Genomic DNA, 21,728 nt, shown 5'->3' on the forward strand with positions numbered 1-21,728 from the left:
AAAAGCGAACACCTACCAATACATATGGCTAGTAGGTGTGCTAGGTACCAACAGATGAGCCCAACCTAGCACACAGAGGCGAAACGCTGGCAACCAGGAATGAGTTAGCTGGAAAATTTATAATGTCCAATGAAAAAAAAAAAAACCCACGACCTGTTTTCCAGTCATTGACCGGGTCAGGGATGTAATGAATGAAACATATATAGGCTGTTATTACAATGGGGTCGCCACTCCCAAGGTGATTTATTAATGAGTGATAAATGCTATGAAATGATAATGGAGTGTGTTGCTGGAATGAAAGATGACAGGGAAAACCGGAGTACCCGGAGAAAAACCTGCCCCGCCTCCGCTTTGTCCAGCACAAATCCCACATGGAGTCACCGGGATTTCAACCATGGTATCCAGCGGTGAGAGGCCGACGCGCTACCATCTGAGCCACGGAGGCTCTATAATGTCCAATAACGGACCATTTTTATTAGTATTATAAATTTACTCATTCAGGACAAATATTTCAGATTCCCTATGGGAATCAACATCTATATCATCTGATGGCCAAGCAGGCAACAATTTTTGGTAATGAGACAGTCTCAAGTGCATTGGCACTGCCAGTGGCTCAAGGTAGCCTACGCAGTGGCCTCCACGGTATGCATTGGCCATGCATATTGCTAGGTGTGCTAGGTACCAACTGATGAGCCCAACCTAGTACACGGGGGTGAAACGCTGGCAACCAGGAATAAGTTAGCTGGAAAATGTATAATGTCCAATAACGGACCATTTTTATTGGTATTATAATGGTACTTATCGCTAGAAAAGTAGAACCATAGTATTGTCATGTTGCGGTACTAATCAAAAGTAGCGTAGACTCGCGGTATTTCACACAATATGGTAAGACTCACAAATAATGACATTCGCACATGTATTACAGACCTACGGTATTTTGCACATTGCGGCACCATTTACAGGCAACGCAAACTGATGGTGTCCATCACATAAGTGTACTAACCACAGGGACTCATACTATCCCATGGTGTTCCTCATATAGTGGGTACTAATCACAGGCAAGCCAGAACCATGGGTTCCCTCATCCCATGGTGTCGCTCATATAGTGCTACTAATCACAGGTACTGTCAAAGCCGTCGCGCACTCGTTTGCTACTAATCACAAATCTATTTGGTACCTAACATAGTGGTACTTTTCTTTTTTGGGCAATTTGCTTTACGTTGCACCAACACAGATAGGTCTTATGGCGACGATGGGATACGAAAGGCTTAGGAAGTGGAAGGAAGCGGCCGTGACCTTAATTAAGGTACTGCTCCAGCATTTGCCTGGTGTGGAAATGTGAAACCACGGAAAACTATCTTCAGGGCTGCCGACAGTGCGGCTCGAATACACTATCTCCTAATTACTGGATACTGGCCGCACTTAAGCGACTGCAGCTATTGAGCTCGGTCACAGTGGTACTACACGCAAGTAAAAGCGACCCATGGTGTTCCCCGTGTGGTGGTACTAATCAAAGGTAGTTTCATGGTTCTAATATAATCATCCCTTGGTTGCTCCTCTCAGGGCCGGTTCTACCATCTGCTGGTAAAGTGGCTGGCAGCTGCCCAGAGGTAAACTACCTGGGGGTGTAAATCAGCTGGTACTTTGCCTTGCGTGCAACCACCTCCGTGCAAGCGCTGCGTAGTTACCTGGAGCTAGACACCGATATAGGGAGTTGGCTAGACTGATTTTCAGCGACTTCTCGCTTTCAAGTGTGGTGCTATCTATCGTCAGATGTATGAAGCTCATTTCAATTGTCTTATTTTCCTGTGCTTGCATCTGTTGATTATCATCAAAAAGCCTAATAATGGGAGTCTTGAGAGTTATGGACAACGATTTATGTCAAGCTTTTGTGATTTTAATCTATGAGCTTCAAAATCAATACCTACTTGGGATTAAAATCTCAAGATTACATTTTCTTACGCCAGTTATAACCTGTCATGTAAGGCAGAGTTTTTGGAAAGTATTCTCGTAGTAGATTGGTCAAGTCGCTCGCTCCGTAATAGAAGGTATGCAGGTTTTCATCGTCTTTCTAATTTACATTAAAAAATTTATTTTCGTTCCCTGCCGTTGTTCTTAACTCTTTCTCACGCGCTTCCATATACGTATATACACCCACATTTCCTTACGGACTTATTGCCTTTGAGCATTCTATCTGCAGGCTTCTGTGAATTGAGTAAGTATCTCCACGATGCTCTCTTTGCAACTAGCTCTGTGACCTGTTTTAGTTCCACATGCATCCATTTATTGACAATGCATTTCATTCTAATGTTGAACTTTATGGAGATAAATTTGGAAGGTAGTGTTCAAGAACTAACTGGGTAAATATCCATCATAGGAAGAGGAATTCGGGAATGGAATAGTTTCCAATTTCTTCGAAATCATTTACAAGAAGACTATGTAAACAACTGATAGGGAATCTGCTACCTGGGCGACAGTCCTATATGCTATATTAATTGTAACAACATCACTTTCTATAAGTAGCACACATAAAAAGCATTTTCCTAGTAGACATAATATTGTGATTAAACATTTCAATGAAATAATTATTAACAAAAGAACGTATGTAAAGAGGCATACAGATTAACACAACGCTAATAATGAAAATAAAACATTCGTCATAATGAAGACTTAAACCTACGAACCTCACATTACGAACTGAGCGCGATAGCCATTACGCTACAAGGAAGCCTGGGGTAGTTGGGATACATAGGACTAAATTATACCTGGTGTCTGAAAACTGAAAAGTAGAGAATTAAATCCCATTTGAAATTATTTCCAAATAGGTTTTGATTTTATATCCTTTTAGAGCTTCTTTGCGAAAGCTTGACGTATCAAAAGTGTTCCCTACGCTATCAATGCGAGAGGCTAGTGTGACCGTTGCAACTCGAAGGAAGCATTAATGTTCAAAATCCTGCAATACAATATCGATCACTGTTACAGTTACAATGCTTTTTTCAGTATACTAAGCTAATTTGAGTTGTACATCACCAGAAATACAGCTAATAATGTTCAGCTCTCAAAACTTGCCCGGCAGGTCAAGTCTTATCGGGCCCTTGAAGTAGCTGATAAATTACGTGCCGGGTAACGACAATTTATGCTGCCGATAGCGCTACCTGGGAGGGGTCGAACGGAAACATCCTTTTACGCGGAGGACAAGTTACGCGCTACTTTACCAGTAGGTGGTAGAACCGGCCCTTAGTTGCCTCTTATGACAGGCAGGGGATACCGTGGTTGTATTCTTCATCTGCGTCCCCCACCCACAGGGGGTAGGATCAGATTTTCAGTATGCACTAGGTAACTGAAAAATGCTATGAGAGGAATAGACAGCTGTGTTTATGTTTTGTAGATCTAGGGAAAGCATATGGCGGGGTAACGAGGGAAATAAAGGAATATGGAATTAAAGGTAGATTATTAAAATCAATCAAACGCATTTATGTTGACAATTGGGCTTCAGTGAGAATTGATGGTAGAATAAGTTCTTGGTTCAGGGTACTTACAGGGGTTAGACAAGACTGCAATATTTCACCTTTGCTGTTTGTAGTTTACATGGATCATCTGCTGAAAGGTATAAAGTGGCAGGGAGAGATTCAGTTAGGTGGAAATGTGATAAGCAATCTGGCCTATGCTGATGACTTGGTCTTAATGGCAGATTGTGCTGAAAGCCTGCAGTCTAATATCTTGGAACTTGAAAATAGGTGCAATGAGTATGGTATGAAAATTAGCCTTTTGAAGACTAAACTGATGTCAGTAGGTAAGAAATTCAACAGAACTGAATGTCAGATTGTTGATACAAAGATGGAACAGGTAGATAATTTCATGCATTTAGGTTGTGTGTTCTCCCAAGATGGTAATATAGTGAGACTGAATCAAGGTGTAGTAAAACTAATCTAGTAAGCTCAACAGCATTCTGTAAAAAGAAAGTCAGTTCGCGGACGAAACTATCTTTACATTGGTGTGTTTTCAGACCAACTCTGCTTTACGGGAGCGAATGCTGAGTGGACTCAGGATGTCTCATTCATAAATTAGAAGTAACAGATATGAAAGTAGTGAGAATGATTGCTGGTACAAACAGGTGGGAACAGTGACAGGAGGGTACCCGGAATGAGGAGATAAAGGCTAAGTTAGGAATGAACTCTATGAAGCTGCATGCATAAACTGGCTACAGTGGTGGGGTCATGTGAGGCGAATGGAGGAGGATAGGTTACCTAGGAGAATAATGGACTCTGATATAGAGGGTAAGAGAAGTAGAGGGAGACCAAGACAACGATGGTTAGACTCAGTTTCTAATGATTTAAAGATAATAGGTATAGAACTAAATGAGGCCACAGCACTAGTTGCAAATAGATGATTGTGGCGACGTTTAGTAAATTCACAGAGGCTTGCAGACTGAAGGCTTTAATGGTCTATAATGATAATGTAGTTATGTATGTAATACTTGCACAACAGATGACGGGCTGATGTTGGCCTGTTATACAAGGGCCTATGTACCAATAAAAATGACCAAATGTTATAGGAATATCTCTAATAGGAGGTTTCCTTACAAGTGTCCCAGTTGAACATACACATCTTCAAGGCTCTGGAATGTATTGGTTGTCAGTTTCCTTCTCTCAGGAAACCGCTTGTGATACAGGCGTTGCAACTGTAATGATTTTTGTCACGTATCTCCAAAGGCAAATAACATATCGATGAACTATATTTGTCAATGGAATATGGTGCGAGTGAAGATAAGCACAACTACAACAATCACTCCCAATGCAAGAAAGAGTGAATGAGTAAGTTTTGTGTTGTGAACCTTTTTAATAGCTGTTTTGGGACACACAGCTATAGATAGGTACAGTACAATAAAGCTTTGAATACCTTTAAAAATTTCTGTACAGAGCAGGATTATGTAGAACCGCTGATCTATTTTCAGATCTCAAAGATCTTACCAGTACCTTACAGATTTATTCACAATGATGACACACAGTAACTCGCTGGAAGTGCGCTACTCATGCATGCCTCTTTTCACCTGAACATTTAATTCCCATGTCATATCTCTGATTCATGTTTTATAGTGTTCATTCAGATTCTATCATAGCAGATTACTTTGCAAAACCTATTAACTTGATCGTATTAGCAATACTTGTATAGCAATGAACAGCATGTTTGTGGAATAATCCTTTCAACTTGGCATGAAGTTTGCATACAGACATTTTTCCTGTGCAAGTTAGGCTCATCCTACATCACTGACATTTACAGTATGTAGCAAGCAGAGCAATATTGAACTTGCGGACTAGCAGTGTTAGATGGATTACACATCTTCATAAATTTTAAAGGGGCTGGTGGACCGTAACCTATTGATTTTTTTTTTTTTTTTTACAACTGGCTTTACATTGCACTGGCACAGATAGGTCTTATGGCAATGATAGGACAGGAAGGGCTAGGAGTCGGAAGGAAGCGGCCATGGCCTTAAGGTACAGCCACAGCATTTGCCTGGGGTGTGAAAATGGGAAACCTCAAGGCTGCCAGCAGTTGGGTTCAAAACCCACTATCTCCCCAATGCAAGCTCAGAGCTGTGTGCCCCTAACCACATGACCAACTCGCTTGGTACTACCTACTGATGTATGCAACTCAAAAGTTTAAGGATTTACAAGATGCACAAACTATAAAGAGTACCAGGTTTGTTAGATTAGTCATGTTCAAATAAGCTAAAACCATGAAAACAAATGCACATTGCACACTTTAAGCAACAAATCTATTTAATAAAAAATGTGGGTGGACACAACGAATTGAGAGTCTTTGATACCAATGGCTTTTCTCAATATCTATCACCATGATATTGATACTTCTTTAAAGATGTGTGCAATTTCTAGCCATGCTTGGTGATTAAAAAATGACTGCTTACATGCACTGACTACTTACAGACCAAGTTGACTCACTGGGTGGGACTAATATTTGTTGAGTTGATGAAACTCAACAGCTAAGCCTTTAATGGATGGATCTTGAATTTTCATTGACTGATCCAATGCTATCCAGGCCTGGAAGGTAGTAGAATCCTGTATTAGTTCCCTGAATTTTAGTAATGAATACAGTATTAACAATGAATCTGTTCTCTTTTGTTACTCCCCACTTACGATACTTGGATTATTAACTAAGGATGTCATTTTAACAGGCAGCTGACTTTAGATATTCCTAATACGTACAGCAGAGTTACAAAATACTTATACAAAACTAATGCAATAAAAAGTATCTATCCCAAAAACAATAACAGCCATATAGGCAATAAAACTAAGTAAAACTGCCTGATAAGGAGGAATCTATACAAATGTGAATCATTAAAAATACCAAACTGGATAATTTTCAAATATGAGATAAGATGTAATGTTTATTAATTCCTTATACTAAAATAAAATTTGCCTGATATTCGTAATTTAGCCTAATGAAGATGACTTCAAATTCATCAGATCCACAACCTTTAACAAGTTTGGCATGTGACATCAGAAATTACACACCACCCATACAAGATTGGAAGTAAGTGAGAAAGGCCAAATTAGCTTAAAGAGTCTAATATGAGGTCACTTGTTAGTACGAAAGTATAAGTACAGATTTTGTTCTGGTCCTAATCATCTATACACCAGATGACCTTTGAAATTCTGGGAAAGTGTTGACCAAAGAAATTTCTGAAAGGTGGTCTCCAGCAAGTACCTGATCAACGAATGTAATAGATACAGTACAAATTGATAGGTAAGAGTGTAAATTATTATTATTATTATTATTATTATTATTATTATTATTATTATGCATTTAATGTCCTATCAACAATTATATTTTAGTGCCATATAGAATGAGAAGATAACACCTAATAAAATGGTGGGAAAGCATTGGAGACACGATATCTTGTGTATGTTGAGTACTCAGCCCGACGGCTGGTTGGATCCTCGTGATACATCCAGCATCACCTATCACAGGTAGCCTAGGCGTCACTGAAGAGGTGTACTAGGGAAATGGGGAAGTTTCCTGTTGCTTTCCTCATCAAGCCAGACAGTGCTGTTACATATAAGTAACTACTGACTATTGCTAGCCTGGTGCAACCCCAATTTGGCAGACCCTTCAACGACGGTGGGCAGCATCTGCCGTGTATAAGAAAATGAGTGTAATTGTGGTGGAGCTCAGTGTTACCGTGGTATATGAGTTGTAACAATGTTCAGGACAGCACAAGGATTCAGTCTCCAAGACAAGGGAATTAATTATTTAAGGTTGAATTCTCCGACCCAGCCGAGAATCAAACCCAGAGCCGTCTGAAACAAAAGCCACTATGCTGACCATTCAGCCAACGAGTCGGGACGCTAAGCCCACTAAAATGCATATACTCGTCAAAACTATGAGCAACACTTCCATTCATCACAGGGAGCATGGTGTTTGAACAGTAGCTATAAAAGACAGTGTTTTCAGTTATTGGAAGCATAAATTGTTTTAAACTATGTCGGTTTGTATATAATGGATGACTATGCCTGTATTTTGATTTAAAATTCATGTCACTATCTGCTCACTAATAAATATGAACTAGAGTTTCCTTAAGGTGAATTTTAAAGTTTTTTAATACTACTGTATTTCTTCTTCTTCTTCTTTTATGACCACATAGGATCACTTTAGTCAGTCCGTCGTTCAGGTCTCTTTGAAGGGAATTAAACAGCATTAAACAATTTTTTTTAGTAATCACGTGAAAACCCGCTTTAACTGTAATTCTGATATTTTTTCATTTGTAATAGCTGCAGCTCTGAAAATTATCATAATTTTGTCCTTGTGCTAGTTCAAAGCAGCAACAACTCAAAACTGGCAAAGAAAAACCAAACTTCCAGGAAACATTCTGTGATACTTCACATTATTTCAAAGTGGGCTATTAATATTTTACAGCATAAGTTACATGATATGAGTTTCCAAACAGTGACAAACTGGATTTCTCACAGTGACATACAATTTAAACAATTTTCTCACAACATAATTTTGAGTGGTTGCCTTTTTAAACTGTGCCACTGATATGTTATTTGCATCTGGTGATGGATTCTGAAACTGCACTAGCTCTTTTCTCATACCCCGAACCAGGGTTTAAATGTGCCATGAATCATCACAAGTAGCAAGTGCTATAATAGTGATTGGCATATATTAATGTGGAATTTTATATGCTTTGTAAAACATTTCACATTTTGACAATTAGCATGGAAGATTTTTTCATTAATATTTAATAAGGAAAAACCTTGTGCTTAGGAGCGAAGTATACATTTAATTTATCATGGTTTTAAAAGGCCTTCCCAAGCTGTTGACTAACACCGTCATGATGTTATGATTTTGGTGACAAAATTTACGACACTTCAATTATGTTTAAATTATTTACATTTTACACGAACATCAAAGCCACACATACAAAGTACCTGGGGCTGTTGATCATGATATCCAAAGTCCATAAAATGAAACAACTATTTTCAGATATATTCAAAATCTTTTGATCAAGAACAATATACAAAACCAACAAAATTTGCAGAAATAATCTTACCCATACTACTTCCACTTGTTCTTCCACTGCTTTTCCCACACCCTGGCTGGGTCATGGATGCAAAATGTGTTGCAAGCAGCATTGCCAACTGTAGAGCTGGACTGCACATGTACGATAATTCGATGCTGTGTTCTATTGTACGATCCAACCTGCAGATCGTACACCTATTGTATGGTCCTATGACATATTGTAAATCTTGTTTTCCCTTTCAAACACGTCTATTTTTGTTCCTTCTTTTATTCGTATTAATTACAGTATGTTCTATCATAGATGCCAAGTTCGAAGAAATGGAGAGACATTTCAAATAATGAAATTACCAAGAATGGGCTTTCTCCTTTCTTACTTCACAGTCTGCACTGTAATCAGTGGATCATAGCATTCGCCTTCAGCAGATTGACGATGACTGGAGTTCATCCTGAATATCCTTACAACTAACACGTGCTATACTAGCCTCCACCACAATACACGGCAAACATCGTCCACCCTCACTGGGAGTTGCCAACGTCAATGATGATACTGTGTAGAGATGAGAAGAATGCAAGAATGAGGAATATGGCCTGCAAGCACGGACTTCCTGTTCTGCCCAGACATATTGGCTATTATCTGCTCTTATCTGCTACACGAAAACATTGACTCACACTTTGCAGTTTCATGGATTACAACTGACAAGAGCGAAAAGCTGCCAGTAGAAGATAATATAAAGTCGCCTGGGTAGTAGCGGAGTTGCTAAGGTAAGAATTGCGTCACTGACTGCTGGTGAAAAACCTTTCGTCCCGTGCCTCACCGGGCATGTGCATTCTTCTGATCCCCCAACAATATTAAATCCTCCTCTGAAGTAGATTAATTCTGAGCCAAGTTACAGGAGGTGAAAAACAAGTTTGGTGAATGTGAGTTTACCACACATCCAGAATTTGCACACTCTGTTTTGTTACTCCCTCACTCAGAAGCTGATTGTGAAAGAATAATCAGCAAAATTAATCTCTTTAAAGTAAAAAACAGGAATAGGCTAATTACTTCTACAGTGAATGGATGCTTGCTGGGCAGTCAGAGTGTTCGAGTCACTGGTACATGTAAAAATTTAAAACCGTCTGACAATATGCTCTGAAGGATGACTAAAGCAGAGTTGTATAATCAATGAACAAGCTCATGTACCGGTACTTCATAACCTTCTGCTGTGAATGTGCCTAGAGGTTCCATTGAAGAAGATGATCATGACAACGATTTCCAGCACTTCACTGACTTCATGTCTCGTGTTGACTACATCTTTACAAATTACCCAATTTTTGAGTAATTAAACAAACATTTTCATATCCTTCATACTGTATTTCTCATATTAGCACAACAACTTATATTTATTTTCCATCTTAACCTATTTAAATGTGGGGTTGCAGCAGTCGGACACCTAGCTATCGTCTTATAGGTAATGTGCGGAACGTACAGTTCTACGTTCAGCCTGAACCTGAGGTACTCCACTTTTCGGAAATTTCATATTATTAACCAAGAATCCAACCAGTCAGCTTCCTGAGAAGCAAGCTGCTGCATAATTGAGCTATTGCATCTGTAAAGAGACTTAAATAGTGAATATTTTAATGGTTATTTTAAGTCATACAATCCTCTCTTGAAAAAATACGATCTTTTTGCGGTTGTTGTATGATCCTGACCATTTCAGAGGTTGGCAACGCTGTACACAAGTGGATTTGGTAATGTTTAAAGGCTGGATGTCTTTCCTTTTTTTTTTTTTTTTTTTTGCTAGTGGTTTTACGTCGCACCGACACAGATAGGTCTTATGGCGACTGATGTCTTTCCTGAAGCCAGCCCCATGTGAAGGAATATATTCACATATAGTGTGTTTCTCTTTTTTTTGCTAGTTGCTTTACGCCGCACCGACACAGATAGGTCTTATTGCAACGATGGGACAGGAAAGGGCTAGGAGTGGGAAGTGAAAATGGGAAACCACAGAAAACCATTTTCAGGGCTGCCGATAGTGGGGTTTGAACCTATATCTCCCGAATACTGGATACTGGCCACACTTAAGCGACTGCAGCTATCGAGTTCGGTAGTGTGTTTCTGTGGGGGTTGGTAGTGTTGCACGTATGTGAAGAGAGGTGTATTGGGACAGACAATTACCTAGTCCATGAGTAAAAGGAATTAATTAGATGCAGTTAGAATTCCCGACCTGGCTAAGAATCAAACTCCAAAATGAAGCCAGGGGAGGGGACAAATAATCTTATCTGTGCTATAAGATATTATCTAAATAATAATACACTACATATGTACATACAACACTTGCAGAAAATTAAGAACAGAACTAATGTAGCTCATATATTGAACGAAGAGTACTGTAGTATTGCAACTCACAGATATTGTCAATATACAAAGGACATACTTCAAATGTCAAAATTAAATGTATTGTTTTCCCATTATCTACTAAGTACCAAGAAAGGTTGTCTGCTTCTAGAAACTCAATGATCTTACAAGTAGAAGATTTTGGAGATTATCAGTTAACAAACTGTCCAACCTATTCAAGAATTTTATAAGTACGGTTAAACTTCCACGATAATCCCAACAATATTCCTGTGAATAGCCAAAATGGCTTACAATGTTCAACCCAGTGTGTTTGCATGAACTGTACTAACGTGATGCTGAACAACTAATCATGGCAAATATAAAAGCAAAATTAGAAAATAAGTATTCCAGCTCACAGAGGGAATTAAACCAGTTTATGAACTGATGATCCTAACAACAGAGGCAGTTACAGAAGAATACAAATTTTACATAAAAATAGTGTGAACAGATAAAAAAAAACAGAGAGAGATCTTGTTTTGCTTAGCAACTGGCTGAAAAAGCCAGGCTCAACTGCATTACATGCAAAAGAGGTGCCTCGTATCAAAAGCTGCCAAATCCATTTTTTGACAAAATGAAGTTATACATTGCTACTGACAGTTTTTATCTCGAAGAATTCAATGCCAACAACGATTTTGGATCATAAACCCTCAAATATCCCATTAAAATAAGTAGTCAAATATGAGGATGAGTTTCAATATCCTCCAAATCCAACACGTATATCGCAACATTTCTAGTGTCAAAGTCCACCAAATCCCTGTCAGCCAATTAGTGCTTTCCATGAGTAGCACATACTACATGGTTTACTGCTACTCCTCATGTCACACTGTTGAAGCCTTTTCTTCTGTTTGAATGAGGTGTTAAAATTACTATCAAAATACTTTGGAGAAGAATGGAGGAATAATGAACTGCTTCAGTTTTATTCCACTTTAGTAAAGCAGGAAGGTCTACAACTTCATACTGAATAAAATGAAGACAATGTAGTAGTTTATGAGGAAGAAATAGACATGGAGTAAATGCAAGAAAAGTATAAAAAAATTAAGTTTGATTTTTATAGTGCTTCTAGAACTATATGCCGAGTAGCTCAGGTGGTAGAATGATGGCGGCCTGAGCTCAAGTTGGCAAGTTTGGACCCTGGCTCAGTCTGGTGGTATTTGAAGGTGCTCAAATATGTCAGCCTCGTGTCAGTAAATTTACTGGCATGTTAAAGAACTCCTGTGGGACAAAATTTCAGCACCTCAGCATCTCCAAAAAACCCAAAAGTAGTTAGTGGGATGTAAAACCAATACAATTATTATTTATTATTGAACCACTCTGTAATCAAGTGACACCTTCCTTTATAAGGTGGTAATAAACCTTGGTTCTCAGATAGATGAATTTATTTAAACTGTATGTATGTTCAGTCTGTCAGCGCTAACGCTGGAGGGATCCTCAACAGCTCTGCCATCAGCTGTCATAGATGGCCTAGGCATCACTGAAGAGGCATACTAGGGAAATGAGGAGTGAGGTAGTTTCCTGTTGCTTTCCTCACCAAGTTGCTATTACATATCAGTCAGCCAAGCCCACTGAAATGAATACACCAACCGACCCTATGAGAAACATTTTCACACCATTCATAGCACAGAATGGCTGCATAAGGACTGGCATTACTAGCATCACTCATACCTCAGTCACTTTCATATTGTCAAAGCCAAGGATAAGACAGAGACAGATCTATGAAAGTAACAAAATTGCTCTAGCCTATACCAGAAAACATAGTGCACTGTAAACACTAGGTCCTGCCAGCAAAGACATTTATTTATAATCATTAATTATTAAAAGTGATTATTGTATTAGACAGGTAATAGCATCTCGTTCAGCGTTATCCATATTTTCAAATCTTTCCTTTGTTTCAGAACCTGCTAGATCCCAATTTCAGTATTAAACTCCACCTCATCCGAACTTCCTCAACTTTGTTTCTTGAATATTTCAAAAACCATATTCCATAAAACTTTTATATTTTAAAATTTTGCACTAAATGGCTTACTGCATTTAACTTTTTTTTTTTTTTTTTGTTTTGTTATTTGCTTCACATCGCGCCGACACAGGTTTTATGGCGACGATGAGGCAGGAAGGGGCTAGGAGTGGGAAGGAAGCGGCCGTGGCCTTAATTAAGGTACAGCCCCAGCATTTGCCTGGTGTGAAAATAGGAAACCACGGAAAACCATCTTCAGGGCTGCCGACAGTGGGGCTCGAACCCATGATCTCCCGAATACTGGATACTGGCCGCACTTAAGCGACTGCAGCTATCAAGCTCGGTATTTAACATTTTAATGTGAAAGCTATATAACTGAAGATAATGGTTTATTCTGGACAGCCTTTTGCAATTTGCAGAAAATGCAGGTAAATGTATTTGGTGGCTTACGATATTAGGCACCTCAAATATGAAATCACCACAGACAACGTAATAAGATGGAGACTGACAACCAGTCATTCTGTTACAGTATTATGAAATTAACCAATTCTAATCTTGAAATCAAGCGGTTGCTGATCTGGAGAGAGATAAATTTTCACCCGTGAACTTTCTTAGCTTTTTGCAGAACCCATCACAATAAATACAAATCTATTTCTCTACTTTGATAAAATCTTTTTTTTTTTTTGCTATGGGCTTTACGTCGCACCGACACAGAAAGGTCTTATGGCGACGATGGGATAGGAAAGGCCTAGGAGTTGGAAGGAAGCGGCCGTGGCCTTAATTAAGGTACAGCCCCAGCATTTGCCTGGTGTGAAAATGGGAAACCACGGAAAACCATTTTCAGGGCTGCCGATAGTGGGATTCGAACCTACTATCTCCCGGATGCAAGCTCACAGCCGCGCGCCTCTACGCGCACGGCCAACTCGCCCGGTTTGATAAAATCTGATACTTCCCTGTCAGTAACTGAAAGTGGGGTAAAACTAGAGCATCGTATTAAAAATGTAACTCTACAGATGGTTGAAACTCTAATAATAATACAGTGGAACGTTGGATTGCGAGCATAATTTGTTCCGGCTACATGCTTTTAATCCAACACGTTTGTATACCAAAGCAAGTTCTCCCATAAGAAACAATTGAAACGCGGATGATTCGTCCACAACACAAAAATATTTATTCACATACCATTTCTAAAACAAAATAAAGTGCACTTTTCCTTACAACAGAATCATTGGTGTGAGGGAGACGAGAGATGACGCGAGAAGAGTTACTGTGTAGCACAAATTTCACTAACGGAATCACTGCTACCTGTTGGCTCACTGGAATGGTTTTCTTTTCATGCCACTTGAATGAGGAACCTGTCCAATGACTGTTGCTTTTGCCTCTTTTAGAGGATTTCACGAAAATATGACATTGCATTGTCACTGAACTGATTCATCGCTCGCACTGCTACAGCCTTGTTCGGGTGGTGTTTTTCTACAAAATTTTGCACCGTTTCCCACATTTTGCACTTCTCTCGAATCTCAGTTGAAGTGAGAGATTCCATTGACTTTTCCTCCTCGTCTTCCCCAGATGAGATTTCCTCCGTAACCTCATCCTGTTGTTTGTGATGCAGATCCATCAGTACGTTGGTGGTCAGATCCTGGCTATGTTCTTCCACCAGCTCTTGAATGTCCACGTCATTCAAATCCAGCCCCGTAGTCTTCTCTAAGGACACAATTTCATCGACAATCGGTGGTTCATTGTCACCAACAATCCCCTGAAAGTCACGTCCAAGAACACAGTCAGGCCAGAGCTTTCCGCAAGCGGAAGTGAGAGTTCTCTTGGTGACTCCATCCCAGGCTTTATGGATGATCTTCAGGCAGTTCACGATGGGGAAATGATTTCTCCCAAACTCTCGGAAGGTAAGGTTTGTTCCTTCGGTCACTTTGAAGCATCGCTGAAATAGTCCTTTGGTATATAGCTTCTTGAAGTTCAAAATGACTTGCTGATCCATAGGTTGGAGTAGTGGAGTAGTGTTGGGAGGAACTTAACCTTAAAGAACTTGAATTCATCCAGTATGTCGTCCTCAAAGCCTGGAGGATGAGCAGGAGCATTGTCCATAACCAGCAAGACTTTGAATGGCAGATTATTTTCTGCAAGGTATTTCTTCACTACAGGACCAAATATCTCGTTCATCCATTCAACAAACGAACAGGGGAGGGGAAAACGTAGTTACACGTGACGCTTGTATTGCGGAACCTCACTCGCTTATCAAGTTTCAATTTATTTAAAATGTTTGCTCGTCTTGCAAAACACTCGTAGACCAAGTTACTCGCATTCCGAGGTTTCACTGTAATAATAATAATACAGCAAGCGCTCTTTAATCTGGCAATCTACAGCTCGGCACATTCTGTAATCCCACATTTATCAAGCCGCCTGCGTTCAAGACTTTTGCGGGTGGATTCGTGCATTTGTTGACGTAGGATGCAATGTCACTCCACTGCGCTGGCTGTACCTGCCATTTTCTTTAGTCACCTACTATTTGTCTGTGTTTCACACAGTTATATATTGCTGTCTAGGACCCTTGTGCCTGCATTTTTAGTTCACTCAGTGTTTGTTAGTTTTCATTTCAGCACAGTGTTTCCTGTTTTCTAGCTGGTAACATATCATGTCTGCACAACATTACAATAGGAATACGTCAAGAACAATAAGATGTTCTTGAAGCCCACCAAGAGTTCTTCAAGTGCTAATAAAAGTAAACATAAGTATTTGACTCTCATTATACAGCCAAAACAATAGATAACTGTCTCAAGAAAGGTGAAAACAGAAACTTCATAAGGTGTCACTTCATTGTTGGTTCTCTGACAATTAATGATACGGTATATATTTAAAAAAAAAAAAAACTTGAAGGAGTTAGCTGCTCAAGCTGTAACAGCAAAACTTATGGAATCAAGGCACACTGAAGAAACCTAAACATGAAATTCTTGACAGTGCCTTGTACACTTGGTTTAGTGTGAAATGATGAGAGGGAAAACCTGTGAACAAGCCTACGATCATCAAAGAAGCAAATCAATTTCATTGTAATCTCAATAGAGAAAGTATTTGTGTGTTTCCGATGGTTGGCTTCGGAAATGTAAAATTCTGCACAGAATCTGGAGGCTAGATGTAGCTAGAGAGAACATGATGATGATAACGATGATGATGATGATGATGATGATGATGATGATGCTTGTTGTTTAAAGGGGCCTAACATCTAAGTAATGAAAAATTAAAGTTCAAAATCCTCCACTGACCAGAATTCAAAACGTGAGGACGAAGAATGAATGGATGGATATGAATTTAAAACAATCAGTGGATCCGACCCTCAAAGCCTCACATTCACAGAAACTGACGTAAAACAATAGTATTACTGACCAAAGGACTGCTTCTATAGCATAACACTTAATCGAGGATGCTTGTCGTATAAAGGGGTCCAAAATCCAAGTCATTGGCCCTTCATAACAGTACTTATCGCTAGGAAAGTACAAGCATGGTATTTGTCATGTTGTGGTACTAATCAAAAGTAGCATAGACTCACGGTATTCCACACATTATGGTACTAATCACAGGTAATGAAATTCACACATGTAATACAGAACTATGGTGCTTCGCACATTGCGGCGCCTTTTACAGGCAAAGGAAACCTATGGTGTTCATCACATACGTGAACTAACCACAGGAACCCGCACTACCCCGTGGCGTTCCTCATATAGTGGGTGCTAATCACAGGCAGGCCAGAACCATGGTGTCGCACATAAAGTGGTACTAATCACAAGTACTGTAAAAGCCAGCAACGCACTCTGCTGCTACTAATCACAAACCTCTTTTGTACCTAACATAGTGGTACTACATGCAAGTAAAAGCGACCCATGGTGTTCCCTAGTGGTACTAATTACAAGTAGTTTCATGGTTCTAATACAATCCCTTCGTCGCCTCTTTAGTTGCCTCTTACGACAGCCAGGGGATACCGTGGGTGTATCCTTCGTCTGCGACCCCCACCCAGAGGGGCTTGGAGAGAACAGATCAGCCAATGAAAACACTGCTAATGAACATAAGGATACTTTAAGCAGTCTTGTTTTATGGTGGATCTTAAACCATTGTCAAGTTTACAATGCCGATAAAACCAGCCTTTCATAGCATTATTTGTCAATGTCTACTCCTGCTAATAGATTCAAGAAAAATAAAGACAGACTGACTGTTTTTCTTTGTATGTGCTTATGGCAACCATCAGATGGCACCTGTTTTAGCTGGTACCTAAAAAAAAAAAAAAAAAAAACCTAGAGCTTTAAAAGGTGTCTTAAACTTGCCTTTGTATTATGATGCACAGAGCAATGCATGGATGACAGCAGATTTAAGGACAGGTTTTTCCATCATTTTGTATCAGAAGCAAATAAAAACTTCCAGAAACATTGAATACCAGAAGAGAGCAGAGGGCTTTTGTGTTTAGACAACTGTACCACTGAACTTCCTGCTTCTGATTTGGTTTCTGGCAATATTTTTGAAGTTTACCTACCACCAAATGTCACTTCCTTGATTCAGCAAATGGATCAAGTTCTATTCTTACAAAAGATCTTCAGTGCAAGGTTTTTTGGACCCTGACTGTGATGTAAGAGACTTCCAAAAACAGTTTATTATCACAGACACAATTTTTGCAATCGCCTTAACGTGGAATCAGTGAAATAAGCGATTCTACAGCAGTACTGGCACAAACTTTTGTGTAATGATGAAGGTGCAGATCAGGTGCTTATTAGGTACCAAAATAAGTTTTAAAAAAAAGCAATGGAAATTTTAATCTTATAGCAGTTTTATAATATTATTTGAAGTAATTCCACATACTGTAGATGAGTTGATTATGGTTGTATGTACAGAAGATATGAGTAGAATTTTGTAAATAACAAATTTATTAAGGAAGACCTGTGTGTTTATTAGAAAAATTGTCAGTGTAAATTGTATAATACTGTATTTTAGGGAAATGTTTTCTTCTCTTGTCAATTTAAAATTTAGTGCTTGATAATGTATTTTTGTGTACCACTTGCCACCAAGGTAGACACCTCATTTGCAAATAAAGTGATTTTGATTTGATGAAGATCGAAACTATACCAATGATGGTCAAAATATGGTGCTAGATTTGGTAATAGGGCAAACAACCGTTTCACAGATGTTCCCATTCAGGAAGTTATTAACTTAGATCGAAATTGACAAAAGTTTGCCAGTAATTGGAGGACTGACTCAGATTATACAAAGTGTTGTGAACCCCATGGCAGATGAAGCTAAAGTCTCATGGAAACAGGCTTCTGTTGCATTAAATACATTTATAAAATTTCCCAAATCCAACAAAACCTACAACTATGCAGAACTCATAAATTTGTGCATAATCCGTAACAATTTTTTGCAGAGATCCGAATTACGGCACTAATGTGATATCAGAGAATTAGTTAAACACTATTGCTTGTGTATTTTTTCTTCCCTTATAGAAGCTTACTACAACTTTTTCTAAATATCATTGTACTGTATTAATTTTTCTTTTGTACGGTATATATTTTTATAAATAGAGGGATATTCATTTAAATATTTATTCAGCATTTAATTTTGTATTCTGTTTTTCTTTAAACCCTGAAAATGAGAGAATGATGAAATTAAAACTACAGTATTGACATTTGGTAATCTGGCACAGCCGTAACCCTGAACATGCTAGACTGAACAGCGCCTATCGTAATAATAATAATATTGGTCCTATATCACACATTTTGTCCAACAGGGGTTCCTTAACATAGTGATAAATCGACCAACAAGAGGTTGATGTATTTGAGCACTCTCAAAAACCTCTGGACTGGGTCAGAATCAACCCCAGCAACTTAGGGTCGGAAAGTCAACACTTTACTGTCCGAGCCACATAGCTAGGCCCAAGCAACTTTAACTCCTTAAAACTATCCTAAGCACCTTTGAATTCAGAAAATTTGTTAGGAGTGTGCAGGTATTCTGGGGATTTTTTGACGGTAGAGACCACCTTCTGATATGTAGTGAACTGACAGAGAAAGTGAAATCTGCCTGCAGACAAATATGGGTATAAAATCTGCAGGATGAGGAAAATGAACAGAAATGCATGGATAGGATTAGTGAAATGTTAAAAACAATAGACATTAAGAAGGTTCAGGATACAGAAAAGAAGGGGTGGAATACAGGGAGGCAGTATTAGAAACAGTAAGGGAACGCCTAGGAACTAATGTGTGTAAAGGTGGTTTTTTTTTTTTTTTTTTACCATTTGCTTTACATCACATCGGCACAGATAGGTCTTATACCGACAATGGGATAGGAAAGGCCTAGGAGTGGGAAGGAAGCTGCCATGGCCTTAATTAAGGTACAGCCCCAGCATTTGCCTAGTGTGAACATGGGAAACAATGGTAACCCATCTTCAGGGCTGCCGACAGTGGGGTTCGAACCCACTATCTTCCGGATGCAACATCACACCTGCGAGGCCCTAACCGCACGGCAAACGCGCCCAGTAAAAATAGGAAAAAGCTAAAATCTTGGTGGAATGATGAAGTGAGGGCAGGTTGTAAACATGAATAGTATGCGTATCAGAAATGGCATTCTCAGAAATGGTTGGTAATGTTGGACGCGCTTACGAATGGTCGGCTGATGAGAGAGTTCTTGCATTATCGTAGTAATAAAGTAATTAAAACATATTGAAATTGTTTAATTTTGTGTGTGTGTGATCCACTTAGTGCTATTTATATATTTTTGTTTAGTGCTTGTTGGTGGAAATTGGGAGTAATGATATATACACTGACTGACAGAGCAAATGCAACACCAAGAAGGAGTGGTCAGAACTTTATGCCAATTGCAGGGTAGACTGACGTCACTGAGGTATGCTCATGATGTGAAATCCGCCGCTGTGCTGTGCACGTAGCGAACGATAAATGGGACACGGCGTTGGCGAATGGCCCACTTCGTACCGTGATTTCTCAGCCGACAGTCATTGTAGAACGTGTTGTCGTGTGCCACAGGACACGTGTATAACTAAGAATGCCAGGCCGCCGTCAACGGAGGCATTTCCAGCAGACAGACGACTTTACGAGGGGTATGGTGATGGGGCTGAGAAGGGCAGGTTGGTCGCTTCGTCAAATCGCAGCCGATACCCATAGGGATGTGTCCACGGTGCAGCGCCTGTGGCGAAGATGGTTGGCGCAGGGACATGTGGCACGTGCGAGGGGTCCAGGCGCAGCCCGAGTGACGTCAGCACGCGAGGATCGGCGCATCCGCCGCCAAACGGTGGCAGCCCCGCACGCCACGTCAACCGCCATTCTTCAGCATGTGCAAGACACCCTGGCTGTTCCAATATCGACCAGAACAATTTCCCGTCGATTGGTTGAAGGAGGCCTGCACTCTCGGCGTCCGCTCAGAAGACTACCATTGACTCCACAGCATAGACGTGCACGCCTGGCATGGTGCCGGGCTAGAGCGACTTGGATGAGGGAATGGCGGAACGTCGTGTTCTCCGATGAGTCACGCTTCTGTTCTGTCAGTGATAGTCACCGCAGACGAGTGTGGCGTCGGCGTGGAGAAAGGTCAAATCCGGCAGTAACTGTGGAGCGCCCTACCGCTAGACAACGCGGCATCATCGTTTGGGGCGCTATTGCGTATGATTCCACGTCACCTCTAGTGCGTATTCAAGGCACGTTAAATGCCCACCGCTACGTGCAGCATGTGCTGCGGCCGGTGGCACTCCCGTACCTTCAGGGGCTGCCCAATGCTCTGTTTCAGCAGAATAATGCCCGCCCACACACTGCTCGCATCTCCCAACAGGCTCTACGAGGTGTACAGATGCTTCCGTGGCCAGCGTACTCTCCGGATCTCTCACCAATCGAACACGTGTGGGATCTCATTGGACGCCGTTTGCAAACTCTGCCCCAGCCTCGTACGGACGACCAACTGTGGCAAATGGTTGACAGAGAATGGAGAACCATCCCTCAGGACACCATCCGCACTCTTATTGACTCTGTACCTCGACGTGTTTCTACGTGCATCGTCGCTCGCGGTGGTCCTACATCCTACTGAGTCGATGCCGTGCGCATTGTGTAACCTGCATATCGGTTTGAAATAAACATAAATTATTCGTCCGTGCCGTCTCTGTTTTTTCCCCAACTTTCATCCCTTTCGAACCACTCCTTCTTGGTGTTGCATTTGCTCTGTCAGTCAGTGTATTTGAATTTTATATCAAGTAGGTAAGTTGGTGTTCAGTAGATTAAGTTTTATAGGTTAAGTAGGCTAGATAGGTGTACTTTGTTTCAAATTTAGGTTTAGGAAATAATTTAGGTAATAATATTAACTTTTAAATTTAAAGAAATATATATTTCTGTAGGTTTGTTGGTATAATACTTACAAAAACAGATTATCATAAGGAGTTGTAATCTCTGCAGCTTTTACATTCGTGCAGAATATAAACCCAGTATTTGGTACAGATATCCAATCAAACTATCATGAAGGTAATAATTTATTCAATTAAATAACACGATACGCCTATAAACTTCGATTTAAAAAGAAGTATATGGTAGCTGAGTAAACAAATACAAGAATCAGCTGATTACTGTATTCCAATAATTTGTAGTTCTACGTACCCGCCATACTTTGTACTTACAGCTTTGTTTAGTCATTGAATAAAAGTTAATAATAAAATTCCTATATCCCAATAATATTGCAATTCAAGTCTCAGGCGTAGTTTTGACAGAATTTTTTTGTTGATAAATTATTGTAGATAACCTTTCTTTTTTCAGCATTTAAAACCTGCGAGTGGTCGCTATAAGAGATTTTCTCTCACATTATTTTTTATTGTGATATTAC

The 21,728-nt window shown here is 39.8% G+C and overlaps 1 protein-coding gene across 3 annotated transcripts in view; it reads right to left on the reverse strand.

Moving 5' to 3' along the window:
* The window catches only part of LOC136864309 (serine/threonine-protein kinase 16), a 113,759-nt gene that overhangs the window by 78,843 nt on the left and 13,188 nt on the right, over positions 1-21,728 (reverse strand). The window contains exon 2 of one of the 3 annotated variants that reach the window (XM_067141121.2): positions 5,944-6,059. The exons of the other annotated variants lie outside the window; for them this stretch is intronic. The gene's annotated coding sequence lies outside the window, so the exon portion shown is untranslated. The remainder of the gene's footprint in view (positions 1-5,943; positions 6,060-21,728) is intronic. 3 annotated transcript variants of the gene reach the window in all.

The sequence above is a fragment of the Anabrus simplex genome, chromosome 2 (assembly GCF_040414725.1).
Source record: "Anabrus simplex isolate iqAnaSimp1 chromosome 2, ASM4041472v1, whole genome shotgun sequence".
Classification (NCBI taxonomy): domain Eukaryota; kingdom Metazoa; phylum Arthropoda; class Insecta; order Orthoptera; family Tettigoniidae; genus Anabrus; species Anabrus simplex.